The sequence below is a fragment of the Ylistrum balloti genome, unplaced genomic scaffold, assembly GCF_031769215.1.
Source record: "Ylistrum balloti isolate Yb309-2 unplaced genomic scaffold, AGI_CSIRO_Ybal_v1 Utg371656, whole genome shotgun sequence".
NCBI lineage: Eukaryota > Metazoa > Mollusca > Bivalvia > Pectinida > Pectinidae > Ylistrum > Ylistrum balloti.
Genome location: NW_026782842.1, coordinates 1 through 20,616, shown reverse-complemented (window position 1 = coordinate 20,616; position 20,616 = coordinate 1).

Sequence of the window (20,616 nt, the reverse complement as noted above, 5' to 3'; positions counted from 1 at the left end):
TGAAGCTTCGCGTAAAATTCTAGGATCCTATAAATAATTAAGTCCCGGATGTGCAATCTTTTAAATTGGCAGGTGGTGCTTTCACCAATTTCGCTTTAGGATGACTTTAGTGGAGATATTTCGATGCTGTTAAATAGCTTAATGTCATAAGAAAGAATTCTAAAAAGTTACAAAACAGTCAGAAATCTGTCAGCTTGTGCAGAATATCCCTGTAAATAACACGACAAATATGGCCACTTTTGAGCTGAATGTTAAATGTCATTGATCATATGATTATTGCGAAGTTTCACCATTTAACAACTCTAATGGTTTTGGTAACAGTAAATCCTGATACGACGAATGCCTGCTGTGTTTCATCATCATCGTTCAATATTGACATATCAATACACTGTTGTAGCCAGTTCAACCTTTTGGATGAATATATAAAGCACCATTGCCTCAGTTGCCATACCAGCTCCGTTTTTAATTGTGTGCATTAGATAATCACCATGGTGTTCGAAATCTTGTCGAGACAAGGCGAGAACTTCTGATAACACGAATATCTTTACTTTCTTGATACATGGCATTAGGCTTGTAAATAATGCAGATGATAAGCAGTTTGCTGTCACATTATTGTACAGGAGAAACAAGTCTTTTCAGCACAAATTAAGATACATCAAAGAGAAAGGGTGAAATAAAGTGCAACGAACAGCTGTTTCGACCTCCGGTCTTAATTGATGCTAAGACATAGTCTAGGCGAAAATGAAATGAAATTGCCAAAATCAAGATTTGGTATGTACCAACCCCATTATTCAGTATATTTTAGGTTAACTGAGGGTCAGGATGACCTTTAACCATCGTGTTGCGTTCGTCGACGTGCGCCAGGCGTCAAACTTTCAAACGACGTTTCTATAAACAAAAGGTATAGGGTTCTAATATTCGGCCTGTAGCATGCTGGGATGAAGGGCTACCCCATTTCTCAAAATGAATGAACTTGTCCCACCTTCAAGGTCACAGAGGTCTAAGGTGTTAAAATATTTAAACAAGTTCTTCCAAATGACCAAAAGGCCCAGGGTTCCAATAAACGGCCATTGGTTCATTTTCGAGGTCGCACGAGTCAAGTATGTTAAAACCTTCAAACGACTTCTTTTCATTAACCAAAAAGGCCCAGGATGCTGATATTGGTCCGGTTGTGTGATGGTCACTGCTATCAATATTGGTTCTGTAACATAATTGGCTGTAGGGATATCGAGTTTATTCAAATGATTGACCATGACCCGCTTTCAATATCACTGGTGTGAAATGTAGTGAAAACTTCAATTTTTCTTTCTTTCAACACGCAGTAGAACCTTGGTCGCGACATTTGTGAGTTAACATGGTTAGGGAATATGATTTCAAGTTTATAGATATTGACTTTATGAACCGACATACAATAGTAGTTTTCTGTGTGAACTATTGGGCTGGTGAGCAATTAAGGTCAGTTGAACTTCTATCATATATTTGTTTTTATAGTCAGAGGACGGTTATGGTCCATTGAACTTCTATCATATATATGTCTTTATATTCAGTTGACGGTTATGGCCCATTGAGCTTCTAAAGCAGATATATGTCTTAATAGCCAGATGACGGTTAAGGTCTATGAACCCTCTTGTATTATTTTCAATGCTGGATGATTTCACAATAACGTCTGGTATTAAATTTAATTACTTTCTGTCTCGACATTTCCACAGCTCAAATTCAAATTGTCTCTTACTTGTTGTTCGTCCCTATCATTAATCGTTTCAAATCTATCGAGATAATCAGGAGCCTTACACAAGCTGCCTGTTATCTTATCTTTCTGTGCTATATCCTATACTTATGTCTTCAATGAAATTGGCTGAAATGAAAACATCGCAGAGTTAAACCAGATTGTTTGTCACTATCTGTGCCGCCGAGAAACGATCATGGAAACAATGATTTCTACGAATAGTTTCGTCATCAGACCACAAGCTTCTACATCATAAGCATAACGATATCTAGAAGAGGATAACGAAGTTAAATTGTACAAGCACTATTTTAGAAAACAGCTTTCATCAAGCCCCATCTAATGCAAATATCTATGATATATAATTGTTATCATTTAGACGTGTATTCAAATCCCCCAAAACAAATGATAACACCAGTAACAAAATGAGTGATGATAAGTGATATGATAACTTTGTAATGGTGGGTATCATTGAGAGCGGAGTTGAGGCCAAAAATCCGGACACGCTGGACCGAAGTAAACAGTGATCGACTTCCAAACTTCTGAGACCTTCAGCGAGAATTTCAGTCATCATATAGAAATGTCATTTTGAAAAAAAATGAACATGATCTATAACAATTTGCGTCACAAGCAAAAGATGAGTATCAAGAACCTTTAACCGTACGTAGGGTTCGAATATCTTTAAGCACAGTATACTGCAATAAGTAAGAAAGGCATTGGGCTTCTTATTTAGGTGCCCACGTTAATGCAGACCGAACGGGGTTTTTTAATACGGTGGAACAAAGCAGATGCGAGAACTCACAATTTAACTTTCGTGAAGTAAAGAGCCCAATCTACATTGTAAACATAAACTGCCCGTGTGTTGCCGTTTTCTTGGACAAGAACAACATATAAAAAAAATTGCGAAACAGCTGTGATACTGGAATCAATGTTAGCTAAGGATGTCCCAAAAACAAAAAAGGGGCCTGCGTTCGATTTGGTAACTATAGTGTTGAGAAAGTGTGTGTTCACGCTTGTGATGGCGGCGTTCGAACTATTAATCAAGGAAATTTTAAAAAGCGAATCCGACAAGAAATATGAAATGGACGTTGCTGATTTGATTCATTTGATACGCACCGCTTCACGTCAACAGTCGAATTTCAACCTAAGTATATAAATTCATCATTGATAGTCGAATTTTAACCTAAGTATATAAATTCATCATTGATAGTCGAATTTTAACCTAAGTATATAAATTCTTCATTGATAGTCGAATTTCAACCTAAGTATATAAATTCATCATTGATAGTCGAATTTCTACCAAAGTATATAAATTCATCATTGATAGTCGAATTTTAACCTAAGTATATAAATTCATCATTGATAGTCGAATTTTAACCTAAGTATATAAATTCATCATTGATAGTCGAATTTTAACCAAAGTATATAAATTCATCATTGATAGTCGAATTTCTACCTAAGTATATAAATTCATCATTGATAAGTCGAATTTTAACCTAAGTATATAAATTCTTCATTGATAAGTCGAATTTTAACCTAAGTATATAATCAAGGATTTTTGTAAGCATGAAAATCATGAAGTAAAAGTGTCTGGTGTCGAATGACTACAGATGAAAATAGTATATCAAAGTCATCTACTGTTTCGTTAGAGCCAAACAATTGTTGTTATTGTTGCTACATAACAAAATACGAAAAATTACACGATTCTCTTTAAAAACTGTTCCGATATCGGAAGCGTGAAGTTAGGCTTTTAATAGTTTTTTTAATCAATCTTATTAGATGATTAACCTTGTCCCACAGGATATCATAAAGTCAACGAATTGAAATAAACTGATTATAAGAGCTACCATTCTTTTTCATCCAGTTGGCGGTGTCTATTCATTATCAGATTATTTGATGACACTATTCAGACAAACAGGCCTTTTAACAGTTTCTCAGTTGTATTAAGCACCCACCATCGGCCAGGCTGTTGAATGGGCCATTGGACATCTGAAGAGACGTTTCCGAAGATTACGAAAACTGAAATGTGTTTGCATACAGGATTCTTGTCATATTATCATGTCTGTTCGTGTTCTTCTGAATATGTGTATTCTAGCAAAAGGAGATCTGTCAGAATTTTCAGAAAATAAAATAAATCTAATATGAACAACTCTCCACCTGTTTTCCGTGATAATGTCAGTAGACTACTGAAAAGAAACGAATTAATCCATTTTCTTTCTAAGTTAAAATGAATTTGTTGTAAACACGACAACAAAATGTAAATTAGAACTATTTTTACTTCTAAAAAACTGTTAATTTGGCAATAAGATTTCAAAAGATTCATATTTTATTTACAGTCATTGACTCATCATGATGAATATTTGTCTCTTACTGAGTGGAGATTATAATTTTGATAGCATCGACATCAAAGTTTAACCAGTATTATAAAACATTAAAATAAACACAAGTAATGATTGTTTTTTATTACCACAAACCACCTTTTAGCATCTCAGGTATGCATACTAAGAGAAGATCACAATAGCACTAATTTATAGTTTTAAGCAAATAAAAATGAATCCAACCATCCAACAAGTGTACAGCGGGATGGAACAACTTGAAATGAAATGTTTATCACATTAAACCTATAGGCCTTACAGTGAACAAAATAAATAACAATTATTATAATCAAGTATTTCAAAGCAGTAGTCTGGAGAAAAAAAAGTTATAAAAAGTAACAAATAATTAAACTAAATGGTAATTATCACAGCTACAGTCCATGCTTTGCACAAATGATAATTAAAAGTCATCAAATATCACAAAGTAAGAGTTCACACTTTAAAAGAAAATTGGCAAAACAGTAACAAAAAGTTAAAGCAACAAAACAAAATCCAAGATACTGTCACTAAACACCAGAGTGACATGGAAAATGTAATATTGTTGTGGGTAATCATCAATGTTGTTTGCACCCACTCGATAACGTTATGGCCAAATGTGACCCTTTCTGCATAGAGATCAATAATTGTGCCAGACTATCAATTTCCTCAGAATTTTCTACAGCATTAAGACCACTAATGGATTTGAAGTCCTTTTACGATTCAACTTATTCCTTCAGAAAAGATAAGCAGATAAGCTAGTCATATTTCGAGTTTGTGAAGAGGAGGAACCTCAATGTAGTCTTTGATGGATATGATAATGACTTGTCTACAAAAGATGTTACGCACATACGGCGAACACAAGGTTTGCAATCGCAGAAAGTAACGTTCACTGGGGAAATGCCGAAATGTCGAATGAAATGGGAAATTTGCTGTTGTCGTAGTTGGAGAAGACATGGATCTTCTAGATTTGTTGTGCTACCATGCACCATGGAACGCAGTGTTGTTATATATTATTCAAGTCAGAATATTGTCACTTCGTTAACAGATAAAGATTTGGGACATAAACTGAACTAAATCGGTTCTTGCAGATATATGCATTCTACTTCTAGTTTTGCATGCGCTTACTGGCTACGATACAACGTCTCGGTCATTAGGAATCGTAAATGCAGGATCACCTCCAGGAATATCATCTGAATCTGTAGATGTTCTCCATTTCCGAAAGTTTTAGACACGTATCAGGACTGGAATGACATGAAGCAAAGCAACTTCTCAGTCCTTTTCACTGATGTATATATGTCTGTCGGCCGTATTTCTGATCAGTTCCAAAATTAACGTGGCACATATAAGGACTGATCGAAACTTAAGCTCCAACCATTTCTTCTCCACAAATAGAGTGAACAAACATCAATTATCAAATTTGAAATGGCCGTCTGTCTGCCACTGCATATTTCTTATCACTCCCGAAATCAAATTAACACAACTGAAGACAAAAGGGAAACTTCACATGAAATTTTGAGAACGATCATTCAGGCCTTCTTAAGAAACAGCTACAGAAAACGTTTATAGTTAAAATCCCAAACGGCTGCTTGTATTAAAAGATGCTATTCATATGTGTCTTTTGTACATTTTTAGTCGCCGAGGTTGACCGTAATATGCATACCATGTTTTAATTCATACAAGCACTGGAGTATGGTTTAGGATATACCTATTACAGTGTACTTGACGTTCTTGTGAAATTATCAGACAAATAAAATTAATTAAAATATGGGTTTTTTTTTTACTTTCTTTAGTACCGTTTTTTATTATCCTCAGTTGCCTCGTAGGTTAAGCAAATAGGCCCTTAGCATCACTGACGGGTTGTAGAACGACGAAACAACGGCATGGTGCAGTTAAACTGATTATTTGGAGCTACTATATCGAATTCTTTTGTATCAAAATGTGCTGTTCACTTGTAGGACTTTTGTACAATTTTTGATACAATGTGGTTACATTATGCATTATTATTAATACCTAACACATGGTTGATTAAATCTTACAAGCACTATTATCATTAATAAACGTCATAAATAGTATCATATATATATGTTGTTAAATATCAAGACTGGTTTCCAATACTTTGATTTATGTAGTCACTGACAAAGATACTTTTGTTCTTATAGTTTCCCATGGTCACCATCCAACAAGCACAGACAGATACGGCGTCTGCAAATGCAATCTCAAAGAACTGCTCTGATGCATGCTGCAAGCGACAGAAAGGTCCTCAGAATTTAACACTTGAGGACATAAAGGCTGTGGTTCATGAATTAAAACAAAAACTGTACGTCAAAAAGACAGTAACGTCGGCTTGGAAGAGAAAGCTTAGCAGTGCCATTGATAAGCGACCATCCTCCCAGGGTATCGGTCTCGTGGCATCGTTACTTCTCGCCAGTGTCGTTGGCTCCATTATTCTTGTAGACATCGTTAATTTTCTGTCCGGTAGAAACAGATTGTGTGCAAAAGGTTCAAAACAAAGTCTGAGTTAAGTGAAAAAAGAATCAAATTTGCTTGCAAGTACTTTTCTTCCTTACTTTCATACTCATGGAATTTGAAATGATACTCTTGAGATGTAATTGTTGGACCTCCCAATTCTAGTGTTTAGGAGAACATGTCTGTTGAATTTTAGAATCATCTTTCGTATTATCCACGCTTATTTATCAGTAAGATAATTCGCACTTTATTTTATACGTGAACATTAGCTCTAATCTCAACACGTTTTAAATAAAGATAATTTTTTGAAGACGATTTTGTTTTTGTTTAATATTTAATGTTGGTTACCTAATTTCACAAACATGTCTTTGTTCTGATAAGTGATACATAATGTAGATATGGTTTTTAGCTCACCTGGTCCGAAAGGCCAGTGAGCTTATGTCATATGGTGCGGCAGCCGTAGCAAGTTCGTCTTTTTTTCTTTACTGAAAAAAATCGCTACCAGTCGTGAACGGAATTTGATAAAATTTGGTTGAAGCATCCTCTGGTAAAGGGGAACCAAGTTTGTATAAATATTGCTTCTTGGGCCTGTGAGTTGAGCCCAGTAGGGAAATTCTTTAAAATTGCTTCTTCTATAGAATTTGCCAAAAATTGGTTGGAAGCATTCTTGGGTGAAGGGAAATCAATTTTGCATAAACAATAGGTCGAAGTCCCATGGGGCAGTAGGGACGGGGCTCAATATTGGAAATAAAGTAAATTCTTTAAAATCCAAATCCTGTTATAGACATAATGGATTTTTTCTGAAGCATCCTTGCCTGAAGTGGAGTCAGTTTTATGTAAAATATTGATCTCTATCCCCTGGGGTGGAGGAACATGGCCCAATACGGGAAATACATTGTTTTTTCTTTTTTAATGCTTTTTCTTCTGTAGAAATGCTTAGATGTTGGTTTGTCCCAGTTTAGTCTGAAACTCATTAAAATCTTTCTCGATCCGTTTTAAAGCATGCATTGTTACAATCAACCTAATTGATTTTTATATATATATTTCAGAGATTTTGGGCCTAATAGGGGGAATGGAAGTTCTTTTAAAGACCCCTCGGGACTCTTGTTATGTTATTAACTAAAGATAATTTTATGCGTGCCATAACACGCGTACATAAGCAGACAAACCACTACATTATGTACATTGTCATCTATACGAGAATTTTTCAATTCCCCGGGCCTTACAAATTGTTGATGAGAGAGTATACAGACTCTTCATCTCGAGTCATCGGTCAGGTAAAATGTCTGTTGCTCCACTGCACGATCGCTTTTTTCTTGTTTGATCAGATTGCATTTTCAATGCACAATTCGAATGCCTTTAGGAAAATAAAAATACAAACTAGACAGCAGACAGAGGTCGGAAAAGACATGAAAGTATACAAGTGGAAAACAATCGGGGTTCCTAATTATCCATTCTTCAGGCCGTCGTGTATTAAAAATAGCAAAATTTGTGTTCTCCTCATGTACCATTTAGCCTCGAGGTAAAATGCCTGATTTTAATAATAAATAACTTTTTATATAGCAAAATTAAGAGTGCCTGGTCATGTGTAACTGCCTACTAAAATCTATTTTCCTATTCGGGCAATTTACATTTTCTTCTCAATAACCAAAAGGCTAAGGGTCATGGTACTAGGCCAGTAGCAGGCTAAGATTCATTTTTTCAGGGTATATGGAAGTGATATGATTCACATATTTAAATTTATTTAACAAAAGACAGTGATGTTCAAATATTTAAACATTAAACCTTCAACTTCAAAAACAAGCATAATATTCAGGCGTGTAAAGCTAGGGCTTCAGGTTGTTAGGGCGCCTCTTGTCTTTGTTGTTTTCAGCCCACAATATTTACTAATTTTATTTGTTAAGCTATACACCACTATATATTTTTCCATTTTAACTTGTGACCAACCTCTCGTCATTGTTTTGGCAGATACACCTTAAACCAACAAAATTCATGAATATCTATTATGATTTATAAAAAGGAAATAACTCCTATCATCTTACATTCCTCGTGTGTTTACAGGTATTCATATAGCTGCCGGTACAATATATATCAGTTTCTAAATGTATTACAGTAGAAGTAATCAAAGTCTTTCCTAAAATATACAAAAGACATATTTATAAATGTAAATGTACATTACTGGAGATTGTTATTAAATAGCAAAAATGAGATCAATCATTCATTGTAAAGGTCACCATTAATATTAATGATGATCATGTTTTAATAATAAATGTCAGTATGTGTAACTGTATGATGATATAAAAGTATTTTTTATTGATGTTCAAATATTTAAACATTGTAACTCTAACCAAGCAAAATATTCAGGCGTGTAAACGCTATTTAAATGCATTGTACTGAAGAAGTCTAATGTTTTATAGAAGATGCAGGACAATTGCAGGCTATCAGTTTCTAAATGTACACAGGTCTTTCCTAAAATATACTCTGATAAACACCAGCTGAATCATGTACATGTAAAAAAATTTTTTTTTGGAAGTATTAAATGCATTGTACTGGTATATGAACCCAAACCTTGATAAACCATGTTTCATTATATATATCAACATTAATAACAATATCCTCTCATTACCTTTTAAAGTTGATCACAAACTTTTGTGTTCCGGTCATGTTTTATATTAAGTAGTCCTTTTTTGTTTGATTTGATCTATGGAAGACGGCATGGAAATTCAATCTATTCTCAATAACTTGAAAGTTGCGTTGACAGCAGTCTACATATTAGGTAGTGAAACTCGATTTGTTATGTCTTAAAATCGTCATTAATGGTCCTGTCAAGGTGCAATATCTGTCGAGATTTCGTGACAAAATTGATATACCATTGTTTCCGTACTTTTTTGGGCTAATTAATATTCTAGTCGATTTTAATGTTATCGGTTTGCCAATATTAGGGGAAAAGTACGAAAAACGGCAACATGTTCCGGCGAGAACTGTGTCCCTGTATGTACATGTACATTAACAATAGGTATTACAACAGGTATGATGCACATTGTTCTGCCCCGTATCTGCATTGGGTTTTATTCTTTAAACGTTCATATTGTCTTTGCTTGACGAAGAAATAAGGTATCGCAATAGGATTTACAGAACTGTATGTGTAAGAAAAAGCATTATAATACCAAAAGGGAAAGCTTAAGTTTTGGGCAATCGAAGTGTGTCATGTCTACCTTCTTATCAGAAGCAGAACAATCCACACTTGTGTCGGAGCTGTAGGACACTCATTTGATATTTGTAACAATGATCTCATTTTATTTCCTTGTGTGAAATGAAGTTGAATGTAGCCTTTTGAATTGATGATTGCTTTGTTGCCTGAACTGTTCGTGCAGAACAGAACAGAAATGTTTTCCTTAGTTACGAAATCTGCACGTGATTGTGCTCTCTCCATGCATGACTGATTTCACTACTTATTCTCCGACATCTTCACTGTTCTCGGAAAAAGATACTGGACGTGCAAAGGTGTCTCTCAAACAGAAAACCAAACGATGTCAACACACAGGGTACATCACATGTTCCTATTTGGAATTCTATTTACCAGTATAAGTAAGTGTATGTATTATGTATTGCATGTAAGTTGTCGTGTTTTATCAGATATTATTCCATGCTTGCTACCCATACAGCTTTGTTTCTACTGTCTATTTTTTTCTTTTTTAAAGGTATTCATCAAACAGACAGTGAACAATTTACATTTTGTTTTATACAAAATGCTATATACACTGAATCCAATGAAATAGCAAGTTTCATTGCAAGTGAAGATGACAATGTCAACATCACCTTACTGAACAGTACTGGTTTGCGCGAGATCAACATCGCAAGAAAGGACGGCTACCTTCTTACAAAGCATAATACAATGTCGAGACTTTTTAAGACTGGTATAGAAAACAAAGGTTTAAGAATAATCACAGAAGGTACTACATCAATCCTTTGTGTTGATACTGCCGGTTATGTGTCTGGCGACATGTTTACTCCATTTCCAGACAGTTCATTAGGCACTGACCACGTGGCTCTCACTTTTTGTCGTAATGGCGCTCATTGTATCATAGCAATTGTGGGTGTAGCAAACGGTTTAACGAATGTTTCAGTAGTGTTTCCATCAACCTTTAAGGGAGTTGTGGTCTTCAACGGACAAACCTACACTGCAACGGATCAATTGCATCTAACTTTATCCAACCTTCAAACGTTTCAGCTGCTGTCCACAGCAGACCTCTCAGGGGTGATGGTGAGATCCAACAAAAGGATAAGTGTGTTTGTGGGTGCAGATCGAACAAAGCTATTTTACGGAGAATCAAACCATTTGGTCGAAGCTCTACCTCCTATTTCATCATGGGGAAAACAATACATTCTTAAAGGAGGAAGTTCTGATTTAGTTCAAGTTGTTTCTTCAAAAAACGACACAAATGTAAACATCACAATTTGTGACAAAACATATCAATTTGTTTTCAGTGCCACTTATAACAAGTTAACAATACGGATGTTTTGTTCATTGGGGCGTATTACCGCTAGCCACCATATTCTAGTGGCACAATTTATCACGGGTACAACTTATAATCAAAGACCGTCTTTGCATTTCCCCACACCAGTGACATCCTTCCGTAAATCCTACGTTGTATCTCCGCCCCGCAGGTTTAATACACAATGCTATGTCGGTCTTGTTGCCAAGATGAATGACCTAGCGGATATAGCGACTCATTTCACAAATCAAAGTGTATCCTGGATAAATGTATCTTTTACAGACTTCGCTGTCACCACAATTAAATTACAATCACACAAGACAATGACTGTCAGTTCTAGAAATGAGCCATTCGGAGGACATCTGTTTTGTCAGTTTGGAGACATAACAGCAAGCACACGATTGGTCCCCTACGACAGCGAGGCAAAGGTAAACCTAAATGTTTATACCGTGCCAGCTATGTTATATTGGTATGATCAAGCTTCAATATCAGGTTGTTAATCACATAATCGTACCCCAATACTACAAGAAATATCAAGTGACTAGGATGGACCCGGAAGACTTCTAGTCCATCCGTCGTATTTCCACCTGTTTTCCTTAAATTCACTACTAGCCATAAATGGTTGAGCGGAATTTGAACAAATTAGATCCGAAGCGGCTTTAGATGAAGTGAAACTATTTGTGTTTACGTATAAAGTTGAGAAAGATATATTCATTCCTTTTACGGAAATAGCGATATCAAGCTACAATTTTTCAACTTCCAGTATTGCCGCAAGTCTGCCGTTTTATTTCTCTGATCAGTTCCAAACTAAAAAAGGACTAACTCGGCGCTACGGGGCACCAACATATGAAATTTGAAAGACACCTCCAGTATTTCTCAAAAAATTAGAGATAAGCTTTCATTGTCAAAGTTCAAGATGGCCGTCTTTCGGCCATTTCAAAAAGGGCACAATTAGGGCCCTTGAGAAACATACATATGAAAATTTGGCAAGATCTATCTAGTCCTCAAGAAATAACGATAACAATTTTTCACGCTCAAATACTTTTTCAAACCTCCATATGACATTTGAGAAAGATCCATGTGATTCTCTCAAAATCTAGAGATCACAATCTTCCCTGTAGTATGTCTGTCTGTCGACCGTATTTCTGATCAGTTCCAAAATTAACGTGGCACATATAAGGACTGATCGAAACCTAAGCTCCAACCATTTCTTCTCCACAAATAGAGTGAACAAACATCAATTATCAAATTTGAAATGGCCGTCTGTCTGCCACTGCATATTTCTTATCACTCCCGAAATCAAATTAACACAACTGAAGACAAAAGGGAAACTTCACATGAAATTTTGAGAACGATCAGTCAGGCCTTCTTAAGAAACAGCTACAGAAAACGTTCATAGTTAAAATCCCAAACGGCTGCTTGTATTAAAAGATGCTATTCATATGTGTCTTTTGTACATTTTTTAGTCGCCGAGGTTGACCGTAATATGCATACCATGTTTTAATTCATACAAACACTGGAGTATGGTTTAGGATATACCTATTACAGTGTATTTGACGTTCTTGTGAAATTATCAGACAAATAAAATTAATTAAAATATGGGGTTTTTTAAAACTTTCTTTAGTACCGTTTTTTTATTATCCTCAGTTGCCTCGTAGTTTAAGAAAATATGCCCTTAGCATCACTGACGGGTTGTAGAACGACGAAACAACGGCATGGTGCAGTTAAACTGATTATTTGGAGCTACTGTATCGAATTCTTTTGTATCAAAATGTGCTGTTCACTTGTATGTCTTTTGTACAATTTTTGATACAATGTGGTTACATTATGCATTATTATTAATACCTAACACATGGTTGATTAAATCTTACAAGCACTATTATCATTAATAAACGTCATAAATAGTATCATATATATATGTTGTTAAATATCAAGACTGGTTTCCAATACTTTGATTTATGTAGTCACTGACAAAGATACTTTTGTTCTTATAGTTTCCCATGGTCACCATCCAACAAGCACAGACAGATACGGCGTCTGCAAATGCAATCTCAAAGAACTGCTCTGATGCATGCTGCAAGCGACAGAAAGGTCCTCAGAATTTAACACTTGAGGACATAAAGGCTGTGGTTCATGAATTAAAACAAAAACTGTACGTCAAAAAGACAGTAACGTCGGCTTGGAAGAGAAAGCTTAGCAGTGCCATTGATAAGCGACCATCCTCCCAGGGTATCGGTCTCGTGGCATCGTTACTTCTCGCCAGTGTCGTTGGCTCCATTATTCTTGTAGACATCGTTAATTTTCTGTCCGGTAGAAACAGATTGTGTGCAAAAGGTTCAAAACAAAGTCTGAGTTAAGTGAAAAAAGAATCAAATTTGCTTGCAAGTACTTTTCTTCCTTACTTTCATACTCATGGAATTTGAAATGATACTCTTGAGATGTAATTGTTGGACCTCCCAATTCTAGTGTTTAGGAGAACATGTCTGTTGAATTTTAGAATCATCTTTCGTATTATCCACGCTTATTTATCAGTAAGATAATTCGCACTTTATTTTATACGTGAACATTAGCTCTAATCTCAACACGTTTTAAATAAAGATAATTTTTTGAAGACGATTTTGTTTTTGTTTAATATTTAATGTTGGTTACCTAATTTCACAAACATGTCTTTGTTCTGATAAGTGATACATAATGTAGATATGGTTTTTAGCTCACCTGGTCCGAAAGGCCAGTGAGCTTATGTCATATGGTGCGGCAGCCGTAGCAAGTTCGTCTTTTTTTCTTTACTGAAAAAAATCGCTACCAGTCGTGAACGGAATTTGATAAAATTTGGTTGAAGCATCCTCTGGTAAAGGGGAACCAAGTTTGTATAAATATTGCTTCTTGGGCCTGTGAGTTGAGCCCAGTAGGGAAATTCTTTAAAATTGCTTCTTCTATAGAATTTGCCAAAAATTGGTTGGAAGCATTCTTGGGTGAAGGGAAATCAATTTTGCATAAACAATAGGTCGAAGTCCCATGGGGCAGTAGGGACGGGGCTCAATATTGGAAATAAAGTAAATTCTTTAAAATCCAAATCCTGTTATAGACATAATAGATTTTTTCTGAAGCATCCTTGCCTGAAGTGGAATCAGTTTTATGTAAAATATTGATCTCTATCCCCTGGGGTTGGAGGAACATGGCCCAATACGGGAAATACATTGTTTTTTTCTTTTTTAATGCTTTTTCTTCTGTAGAAATGCTTAGATGTTGTTTTGTCCCAGTTTAGTCTGAAACTCATTAAAATCTTTCTCGATCCGTTTTAAAGCATGCATTGTTACAATCAACCTAATTTATTTTTATATATATTTCAGAGATTTTGGGCCTAATAGGGGGAATGGAAGTTCTTTTAAAGACCCCTCGGGACTGTTGTTATGTTATAAACTAGAGATAATTTTATGCGTGCCATAATACGCGTACATAAGCAGACAAACCACTACATTATGTGCATTGTCATCTATACGAGAATATTGACCGGTTGGTCTGGTTACGTTTTTTTTAATTCCCCGGGCCTTACAAATTGTTGATGAGAGAGTATACAGACTCTTCATCTCGAGTCATCGGTCAGGTAAAATGCCTGATTTTAATAATAAATGTCACCTGGTCATGTGTAACACTTTTAATGTATGATACATTCATTATATATGGAAGTGGATGATGGAATATTTATTTATTTATTGATGTTCAAATATTTAAACATTGTAACTCTCAACCAAGCATAATATTCAGGCGTGTACAAGCTAGGGCTTTGTCGGGCTCCTATTTTCAAAATGTCCGTGAAGAAGTCTAATGTTTTATAGAAGATGCAGGACAATTGCAGGCTATCAGTTTCTAAATGTACACAGGTCTTTCCTAAAATATACAGGGATGCCTGTTAAACATATCAATCATTCATTGTAAAGGTCACCAGCTGAATCATGTACGTAAGAACTGGATGATATAAAAGTATTTTCAAATAGACTTTTTTTTATGGAATGAAAACGAATATTAAATGCATTGTACTGGTATATGATGAACCCAAACCTGAATCTCTGATAAACCATGCTAAAAAAATCTGAAGTATTGGTTTCATTATATATATCAACATTAATAACAATATCCTCTCATTACCTTTTAAAGTTGATCACAAACTTTTGTGTTCCGGTCATGTTTTATATTAAGTAGTCCTTTTATTCTATGGAAGACGGCATGGAAATTCAATCTATTCTCAATAACTTGAAAGTTGCGTTGACAGCAGTCTACATATTAGGTAGTGAAACTCGATTTGTTATGTCTTAAAATCGTCATTAGTGGTCCTGTCAAGGTGCAATATCTGTCGAGATTTCGTGACAAAATTGATATACAATTGTTTCCGTACTTTTTTGGGGCTAATTAATATTCTAGTCGATTTTAATGTTATCGGTTTGCCAATATCAGGGAAAAAGTACGAAAAACGGCAACATGTCCCGGCGAGAACTGTGTCCCTGTATGTACATGTACATTAACAATAGGTATTACAACAGGTATGATGCACAATGTTCTGCCCCGTATCTGCATTGGGTTTTATTCTTTAAACGTTCATATTGTCTTTGCTTGACGAAGAAATAAGGTATCGCAATAGGATTTACAGAACTGTATGTGTAAGAAAAAGCATTATAATACCAAAAGGGAAAGCTTAAGTTTTGGGCAATCGAAGTGTGTCATGTCTACCTTCTTATCAGAAGCAGAACAATCCACACTTGTGTCGGAGCTGCAGGACACTCATTTCATATTTGTATCAAAGATCTCATTTTATTTCCTTGTGTGAAATGAAGTTGAATGTAGCCTTTTGAATTGATGATTGCTTTGTTGCCTGAACTGTTCGTGCAGAACAGAACAGAAATGTTTTCCTTAGTTACGAAATCTGCACGTGATTGTGCTCTCTCCATGCATGACTGATTTCACTACTTATTCTCCGACATCTTCACTGTTCTCGGAAAAAGATACTGGACGTGCAAAGGTGTCTCTCAAACAGAAAACCAAACGATGTCAACACACAGGGTACATCACATGTTCCTATTTGGAATTCTATTTACCAGTATAAGTAAGTGTATGTATTATGTATTGCATGTAAGTTGTCGTGTTTTATCAGATATTATTCCATGCTTGCTACCCATACAGCTTTGTTTCTACTGTCTATTTTTTTCTTTTTTAAAGGTATTCATCAAACAGACAGTGAACAATTTACATTTTGTTTTATACAAAATGCTATATACACTGAATCCAATGAAATAGCAAGTTTCATTGCAAGTGAAGATGACAATGTCAACATCACCTTACTGAACAGTACTGGTTTGCGCGAGATCAACATCGCAAGAAAGGACGGCTACCTTCTTACAAAGCATAATACAATGTCGAGACTTTTTAAGACTGGTATAGAAAACAAAGGTTTAAGAATAATCACAGAAGGTACTACATCAATCCTTTGTGTTGATACTGCCGGTTATGTGTCTGGCGACATGTTTACTCCATTTCCAGACAGTTCATTAGGCACTGACCACGTGGCTCTCACTTTTTGTCGTAATGGCGCTCATTGTATCATAGCAATTGTGGGTGTAGCAAACGGTTTAACGAATGTTTCAGTAGTGTTTCCATCAACCTTTAAGGGAGTTGTGGTCTTCAACGGACAAACCTACACTGCAACGGATCAATTGCATCTAACTTTATCCAACCTTCAAACGTTTCAGCTGCTGTCCACAGCAGACCTCTCAGGGGTGATGGTGAGATCCAACAAAAGGATAAGTGTGTTTGTGGGTGCAGATCGAACAAAGCTATTTTACCGAGAATCAAACCATTTGGTCGAAGCTCTACCTCCTATTTCATCATGGGGAAAACAATACATTCTTAAAGGAAGAAGTTCTGATTTAGTTCAAGTTGTTTCTTCAAAAAACGACACAAATGTAAACATCACAATTTGTGACAAAACATATCAATTTGTTTTAAGTGCCACTTATAACAAGTTAACAATACGGATGTTTTGTTCATTGGGGCGTATTACCGCTAGCCACCATATTCTAGTGGCACAATTTATCACGGGTACAACTTATAATCAAAGACCGTCTTTGCATTTCCCCACACCAGTGACATCCTTCCGTAAATCCTACGTTGTATCTCCGCCCCGCAGGTTTAATACACAATGCTATGTCGGTCTTGTTGCCAAGATGAATGACCTAGCGGATATAGCGACTCATTTCACAAATCAAAGTGTATCCTGGATAAATGTATCTTTTACAGACTTCGCTGTCACCACAATTAAATTACAATCACACAAGACAATGACTGTCAGTTCTAGAAATGAGCCATTCGGAGGACATCTGTTTTGTCAGTTTGGAGACATAACAGCAAGCACACGATTGGTCCCCTACGACAGCGAGGCAAAGGTAAACCTAAATGTTTATACCGTGCCAGCTATGTTATATTGGTATGATCAAGCTTCAATATCAGGTTGTTAATCACATAATCGTACCCCAATACTACAAGAAATATCAAGTGACTAGGATGGACCCGGAAGACTTCTAGTCCATCCGTCGTATTTCCACCTGTTTTCCTTAAATTCACTACTAGCCATAAATGGTTGAGCGGAATTTGAACAAATTAGATCCGAAGCGGCTTTAGATGAAGTGAAACTATTTGTGTTTACGTATAAAGTTGAGAAAGATATATTCATTCCTTTTACGGAAATAGCGATATCAAGCTACAATTTTTCAACTTCCAGTATTGCCGCAAGTCTGCCGTTTTATTTCTCTGATCAGTTCCAAACTAAAAAAGGACTAACTCGGCGCTACGGGGCACCAACATATGAAATTTGAAAGACACCTCCAGTATTTCTCAAAAAATTAGAGATAAGCTTTCATTGTCAAAGTTCAAGATGGCCGTCTTTCGGCCATTTCAAAAAGGGCACAATTAGGGCCCTTGAGAAACATACATATGAAAATTTGGCAAGATCTATCTAGTCCTCAAGAAATAACGATAACAATTTTTCACGCTCAAATACTTTTTCAAACCTCCATATGACATTTGAGAAAGATCCATGTGATTCTCTCAAAATCTAGAGATCACAATCTTCCCTGTAGTATGTCTGTCTGTCGACCGTATTTCTGATCAGTTCCAAAATTAACGTGGCACATATAAGGACTGATCGAAACCTAAGCTCCAACCATTTCTTCGCCACAAATAGAGTGAACAAACATCAATTATCAAATTTGAAATGGCCGTCTGTCTGCCACTGCATATTTCTTATCACTCCCGAAATCAAATTAACACAACTGAAGACAAAAGGGAAACTTCACATGAAATTTTGAGAACGATCAGTCAGGCCTTCTTAAGAAACAGCTACAGAAAACGTTCATAGTTAAAATCCCAAACGGCTGCTTGTATTAAAAGATGCTATTCATATGTGTCTTTTGTACATTTTTTAGTCGCCGAGGTTGACCGTAATATGCATACCATGTTTTAATTCATACAAACACTGGAGTATGGTTTAGGATATACCTATTACAGTGTATTTGACGTTCTTGTGAAATTATCAGACAAATAAAATTAATTAAAATATGGGGTTTTTTAAAACTTTCTTTAGTACCGTTTTTTTATTATCCTCAGTTGCCTCGTAGTTTAAGAAAATATGCCCTTAGCATCACTGACGGGTTGTAGAACGACGAAACAACGGCATGGTGCAGTTAAACTGATTATTTGGAGCTACTGTATCGAATTCTTTTGTATCAAAATGTGCTGTTCACTTGTATGTCTTTTGTACAATTTTTGATACAATGTGGTTACATTATGCATTATTATTAATACCTAACACATGGTTGATTAAATCTTACAAGCACTATTATCATTAATAAACGTCATAAATAGTATCATATATATATGTTGTTAAATATCAAGACTGGTTTCCAATACTTTGATTTATGTAGTCACTGACAAAGATACTTTTGTTCTTATAGTTTCCCATGGTCACCATCCAACAAGCACAGACAGATACGGCGTCTGCAAATGCAATCTCAAAGAACTGCTCTGATGCATGCTGCAAGCGACAGAAAGGTCCTCAGAATTTAACACTTGAGGACATAAAGGCTGTGGTTCATGAATTAAAACAAAAACTGTACGTCAAAAAGACAGTAACGTCGGCTTGGAAGAGAAAGCTTAGCAGTGCCATTGATAAGCGACCATCCTCCCAGGGTATCGGTCTCGTGGCATCGTTACTTCTCGCCAGTGTCGTTGGCTCCATTATTCTTGTAGACATCGTTAATTTTCTGTCCGGTAGAAACAGATTGTGTGCAAAAGGTTCAAAACAAAGTCTGAGTTAAGTGAAAAAAGAATCAAATTTGCTTGCAAGTACTTTTCTTCCTTACTTTCATACTCATGGAATTTGAAATGATACTCTTGAGATGTAATTGTTGGACCTCCCAATTCTAGTGTTTAGGAGAACATGTCTGTTGAATTTTAGAATCATCTTTCGTATTATCCACGCTTATTTATCAGTAAGATAATTCGCACTTTATTTTATACGTGAACATTAGCTCTAATCTCAACACGTTTTAAATAAAGATAATTTTTTGAAGACGATTTTGTTTTTGTTTAATATTTAATGTTGGTTACCTAATTTCACAAACATGTCTTTGTTCTGATAAGTGATACATAATGTAGATATGGTTTTTAGCTCACCTGGTCCGAAAGGCCAGTGAGCTTATGTCATATGGTGCGGCAGCCGTAGCAAGTTCGTCTTTTTTTCTTTACTGAAAAAAATCGCTACCAGTCGTGAACGGAATTTGATAAAATTTGGTTGAAGCATCCTCTGGTAAAGGGGAACCAAGTTTGTATAAATATTGCTTCTTGGGCCTGTGAGTTGAGCCCAGTAGGGAAATTCTTTAAAATTGCTTCTTCTATAGAATTTGCCAAAAATTGGTTGGAAGCATTCTTGGGTGAAGGGAAATCAATTTTGCATAAACAATAGGTCGAAGTCCCATGGGGCAGTAGGGACGGGGCTCAATATTGGAAATAAAGTAAATTCTTTAAAATCCAAATCCTGTTATAGACATAATAGATTTTTTCTGAAGCATCCTTGCCTGAAGTGGAATCAGTTTTATGTAAAATATTGATCTCTATCCCCTGGGGTTGGAGGAACATGGCCCAATACGGGAAATACATTGTTTTTTTCTTTTTTAATGCTTTTTCTTCTGTAGAAATGCTTAGATGTTGTTTTGTCCCAGTTTAGTCTGAAACTCATTAAAATCTTTCTCGATCCGTTTTAAAGCATGCATTGTTACAATCAACCTAATTTATTTTTATATATATTTCAGAGATTTTGGGCCTAATAGGGGGAATGGAAGTTCTTTTAAAGACCCCTCGGGACTGTTGTTATGTTATAAACTAGAGATAATTTTATGCGTGCCATAATACGCGTACATAAGCAGACAAACCACTACATTATGTGCATTGTCATCTATACGAGAATATTGACCGGTTGGTCTGGTTACGTTTTTTTTAATTCCCCGGGCCTTACAAATTGTTGATGAGAGAG